Source organism: Belonocnema kinseyi, chromosome 3 (assembly GCF_010883055.1).
Source record: "Belonocnema kinseyi isolate 2016_QV_RU_SX_M_011 chromosome 3, B_treatae_v1, whole genome shotgun sequence".
NCBI lineage: Eukaryota > Metazoa > Arthropoda > Insecta > Hymenoptera > Cynipidae > Belonocnema > Belonocnema kinseyi.
The window spans coordinates 79,186,773-79,192,772 of record NC_046659.1 but is presented as its reverse complement, the minus strand read 5'-3'; the positions used below and the strand labels follow the sequence as shown (position 1 = coordinate 79,192,772).

Sequence of the window (6,000 nt, the reverse complement as noted above, 5' to 3'; positions counted from 1 at the left end):
TTTTACGAAACTATTTTTAACGCAAGGAGGGGGGTTTATTAAATTTGTGACGTCTTTTTGAAGGGGGTGGTTAGTAAAAATGTGACCATGTGTGACATAAGGTAGGGGTCACTCTAGTTTTATAAAAAATTAGCGGACGTCCTTTATGGACGGTCCCAAAGACATAAGAGGCGTTTTTTAAATACAAACAAGGTTTTTTAAGAAGTATTGTCTAGAAATAAATAAAACAATATTTGGATGAAACATCATGAAGACTACAAAATATTATTAATAATAATATAGCTTACAAATTTCAAATATCTATTCATTTGTTACAAGTTTTTGAACACTTGAATTCAAGTTGACATTGAATTATCAGAATAGAGAACAAGAAAATAAGTATTATCAGTTTTTTTTTGTAAATTTATATAAATATAATTGTTATAAGATTCTTGAGGAAATTAAAAACAGATTTTTGAATATTTCAGATGTAGAAAAGAATGCTGAAGATTTCAAAGACATTTTTTTTATTTTATAGAATTTTACAAAATATTAAGTAAATTTTCGGAAAATTTCCAAAGTTTTAAATATTTCCAATCTATTTAAAACGTCTTAAATTCCTAAAAATATTTTTAACTGACTTGGTTTATTTTTTTGAAACCTTTCGAAATTATTTTAAAGCTTCTAAAATTTATTTTAAAAATCTTAAAAAATCTACATTTAAAATTTTTTTAAGATAAACATTCTTTTTGAATCTTTTCAATTCTACTAAATATTACTTGAATTTACTCTATTCTTGTATTTTTCAATCTCACCAAATTAAACCATTTTGCTTCAAAACCTTCTACATTCTTTTTCGATGTTAGGAAATCGTTTGATATGTTTCAAATCCTTGTTTAATTACCCCTTGAAGTTAATTTTTCAAAATGAAAAAACATTGAAATTTTTCACACCTATGCCAAGAAAATGATTTTTTTAATCTTGGCAGGCAATCTAGACCTTCTAATCTTTAAAGATTATTCAAATCTTTCAGGCTTTTTTTTTTAAATCTGCAAAATTTTAAAAAATGGCGTTAAAATTTATCAGATTTTTCTCTGACAATTTTTGAAATCTTTTTAAATGATCTCTTAGAAATTAAGCTTATTCAATTTTTTTTCTAAAATTATGTAATATAGAAAAATGCAGTTTTACTTTAAAATCTTTTACACTCTTTAAAATTAAATTTACCTGAACAATTTTTTAATCTTCAATAATTCAAAAAATGGTCTCAAAGACTTCCATATGCTTTTTCCACACATTTTTAAAACTTTAAAATTTATTATTATTCTTTGAAAATAAAACCGAAAATTGATCAAAAATATTGCGTAATTCCCCTCCCCCCCCCACCCTCATTATTTTACAGACCGTAACGAAATACACAACCCTCCTTTTTTAAATTTATATAAAAAGATATTATAAAAAAATTCGAACCTCGGATAGAATCTAGGGGAATTTTTTTCAATACCTTAACAATTCAGCAAACTACTATAGGGACTTTTTTTTAAATTAGTCAAAGTACTAGGCATTTTTTGTACTATTTCCAAAGTTACTCTAATTGTTCTAAAACACTGAAATTTGTGTTCTTTTTTTTAAAATATATTTTTCTTAAATTAACAATTAGCCTTCAACTTGAGCTTATTAGATGCAGAAAATGTATCCTCTTTATATTATAAAAAATGAGGCACTTTAGTATAGCACTTTAGGTACTGTATATAACATTATTAATCAAACGTACTCATTCAAATAATTAGAACGTAATTTAATCAATTCCTATCAATTTGTATTTCTAAAATAAGCAGAAAAATACTGAAATAATTATAAAAACCTTCGAAAAAAATGGCAATTAAATTTTTTCCCGTTTATTCATCAAAATTCCAGGACTTTCCAGGCTCCATAGTGAACTTGAAATTTTCAATACAAATGTAGATACCCTAGAAACAATGGGTTTTTCGATATAGAAAAAAATGTAACTGTATATAAAACTGGCTTTATTTGCTTCGATCATTACAATTTAAAAAATCAAAATTACTTCATTTTTTTAATCTCGAAGATTATACTTGATTTTTGCTTCATTTTTTTTCATAGCATAAAGGACTAATTTTATAAATTTTTTATATTGTAAATTGTACGTACAGCTAGATTTTTTTCTATTTCAAAAATCCAATGTTGCAAACATGTTCAAATATGCATGTAAAATGCGAACAAACAACTGCATACCTTTAAGAAAAATATGAATGATTAAAAAATTTTTTTTCGTAATTTTTCTTAAAATCTAAGAATTTGTCCGATTCCAACAATAAATTTAATGCATAATTGATATCTCGACCAAAAAATATTTTAATTATAAATAAAAAACAGTTTTATTTTCAAACAAAAGTTTGAATTTTTATCAAACGAGATGAAGTTTCCACAAAATATTTAAAATTTTTAAACCGAAAATATGAATTTTCTTGAGAAATGTTAATTTTTAGCCAAATGGGTTAATTCTCCACCAAATAAATTAATTCTCTATGAAGGTGATTAATTTTCTACAAAAAAGCAGAATTTTCAACGAAGCAGTTACATTTTAAATAAACTAAAATGATAAATGCTTAAACAAAACAATGTATTTGTAACAAATTTGTTAAACTTTGAACCAAGTAGTTGGATTTTTAATAAAAATATATAAATTTTCAACAAGATATAATAGTTGATATTCCAATACAAAAAAATTTAATTTAAAATAAAAACAGTAGAATTAATAAACTATTAAAAAAGATGAAATTTCTACTAAAAGAGATGAAAAAAACTTGCCTGAAAAGTTTACTTTTTATTTTCTTGATACCTTTCAAAATTCTTAAAAATCTTCGAAATTTACAAACATCAACATTTTGTATTTAAATTTTTCAAATTTGTAAGTATCTTTAAAACTTCTAAGCTTCTAAATATTTCTTAAAGTGATTCGAATTTTTCCTGAAATTGTTTTAAAATTCTGCATACCAAAAAAAAAATGCCTTAAAACTTGAAGATTATTTTTAGACAATTTTGTGAATCTTTGAATCCTTTGAAAGGTTTAAAAATCTTTTTCTATATTCGCTTAAGAAATATTTTAAAAAATAAAAATTATTAAAAATTTTACTTTTGCCTCGATTATCCTCTCAGAAAAAAGAGGTAATTTTAATTTTTTAAATTGTAATGAACGGAAGAAATCAAGAAGGTTTAATATATTTATATTTCTTATATTTTGAAAAGTCCAATGAAGCGTATCCAAACTTGCATGAAAAATGCAAACCCACGACACACCTCTAATAAGAGTACGAATAATTAATATATTAGATTCTTAACGTTTCTTGACATGTAAGAACTTTTCCGAGTCTAAAAATAAATTATACTTCTAACCTAAATTACTGTTTTGATTTTTCAACTATATAATATGAAATTGTCTCCAAAAATTATTTGGAAAACTTTCACGATTTGTAGGATATGTTCTCTAATGAAATGAGGTATTTATTTCAAAATCTTTGTCATAAAAATTACACAAAAGTGTGGATTTAAAAAAATATTATAGAGGAAAAATCTCCAACGTCCAGCAAGTATTTCGTAACAATTCTTAAGAATTTCCCCGAGAGAGTAGGGGAATCTTTCCAAAGATAGCTGGGTAAATTTCCCCAATTTAAAACAAATACTTCACAAAATATGTTAGGGAAAGTCCCCCAACATTGAGCATCAAAATTTTACTGAAATCATTTTATCAGAGAATTGATTCAAATTTTTGAAATTCCACTGTTTATAATTATAAAAACTAATTACTGTATATAAACATAAAAAAATAGTCAATATTCGTATAGGATTCTCATATCGAACATAAAGAAGTTTTAACTACAACAAAATTAATACAGAAATCCAATAATAAGTGGATCTTTTATCAACAAAAGCAACTAATACCAATAACTAGATGAAATCTCTAAATATTATATTAACAACCTGAAAAATTCATTTAAAAAATTCTTACAGTAATTTTAAAACAAACCATATGAAAATAACAAAAATAAGAGTCGTATTTTTAAAATAGCGACTTTCACGCAACGAAAAAAAAGAAGAAAATTATGTTTTAAAAACTAAAAATTGTAATGAGATCCAATTTGAACTATCTAGTAGGTATTTTTAAAAATTGAAAATATTTTTTTAGGTTAAGCATTGGAGTTTCTTTTTTTGTTAACTTTTATTATCTATTTGATATTAAACTGTGAGCAAACGAGTTTCACTAAAAATAATCTCGGTAGACTTAAAATCGTAAACCTGGCGTTTATGTTTCCATAAAGAGAACTGTTGCAACGGAATTCTAAAATTTAAGTTTTTTTTAGCATTGAAAATAAAAAGCTCAATATTTCCAGTAATTATTAAAAATTCTTTGTTATGTAATTATACAAAAATAAATAAACAAAATTTAAAAATATTCATGACTCGTATACAACGAATCCTGTTGAAAAACACCAAATAAAAATAACAAAAAATAATCCACCTTAGGTTTACAAGAATTTTTAATGCCAAATCTAAAAAATTGAAAAAAGCCCCCTTACTGAACACTCGAAATATCTAAATCGTAAAAAATAAACAGAAATAGAGAACAAATCTATCCCCATGCTCCAAAATTTCCATATGAAAAAAAAACAAGAAAAAAACACAAAGTGGATCTCTCCTCAACATTTGTACACCGAAATACAAGGAAAAAGGGACTTTCTACAAAAATGCATAAAAACAAGACAGCAGGTCAAAGCTGATAGCTAGAACGAAATTAAAAGCTAAAAATCTGATAAACCCTTGAAATTAAGAACTGGCTAGGAAATTTGGCAAGAATACGAACGAAAAATGTGAAAAAATGATTGTTCCCGCGATATTTTGTGTTATTTACCTTTAGTTAACTGATCCTCCCGATTATTTATGCTGTACTGTCTAATATGCAGAATGAGGTTTTTCGCCAGGGCCCTTCGTATTTTCCTAATCAGCTGCCTGTCAGTTGTAAAAATGCACCCAGTTTTTGGTCCTAGAAAGTTGGAGTGGTCCTCCTTCAGCGATTTTCTTCAGAAATTTTTCCTCTCAAGATATCCACTCAATTGTCATCCGTGGCTGTGGCCTACTTGGTTGGAGGCAAATTAGATCGATCAAAATATGAAACAAACAACACCAGCGCAGAGCATAACTTTCACTTACATCGTTCGCGAAACCATGTAAACACCATACTTTCAGATGTGACTGATCGCGGGAAAAACACTATTTATAGTGGGAATCCGAAGAAAACAGACACAAAGGCGTCCATTTTGCTCAATGCTCAGCAGCGAGTTCGCGGAAGTTGCGTACTTGATACACCGCCGGGCGTCGCATTTCAAATCGCCTTATGCTCCGTTCATATGTTCTTTCAAGATTCCTCAGTACTGACTGGAGTATTCAGGAAACCAAGAACGATTGACTGCGCTTCAATTGAGGTCTCGTGATTTTGTATCTTTTTCAGGAATTGCAAACTATTATTCAGTTTTTGACACTTTTACAGTCAAAATTAACGCGTTATCGTTACTATTACTTTTTCTCTCGAAAATTAACGCATTATTTTTCCTGTAAAAAGTAACGACTTACATTGTGTTACTTTTTTTATAAACATTTTCGTACGTCATTTTAAATTCCTTAAAGCTTTAGATGATTTTTTTGTATGAAAGTGTTTTGAAACTTAAAGATTATATTTCAATGTATGTAATTTAATAAATAATTTTACATTCATAATCTTTTTTTGATTATTACTTTATTTTCTATATGTTGAAAAATATATCCTAACAAAATATCTAAAAAGATTTTTTTACATTTCAAAAAAAATCTTTACAAAGAATCTTATAGATATTTAATTAATTTGTTTATTCTGCCGAACTGCCGACTTTTGAAGATTGCTTGTTTTTTTTTGCACAATCTTGAAACAAATTTAGAAAAATGTGAATCATTTCAAAAAGGATTTTG

The 6,000-nt window shown here is 26.3% G+C and overlaps 1 protein-coding gene across 3 annotated transcripts in view; it reads right to left on the bottom strand.

Annotated features, from left to right (window-relative positions):
• LOC117168892 (nipped-B-like protein) overlaps positions 1–5,336 on the bottom strand; it is a 17,471-nt gene extending 12,135 nt beyond the window's left edge. The window contains exons 1-2 of one of the 3 annotated variants that reach the window (XM_033354811.1): positions 5,209–5,336; positions 4,910–5,134 (exon numbers count right to left, since the gene is read on the bottom strand). The gene's annotated coding sequence lies outside the window, so the exon portion shown is untranslated. The other 2 variants (XM_033354810.1, XM_033354812.1) reach the window with 2 other exon arrangements.
• Positions 5,337–6,000: the final 664 nt, after the last annotated feature.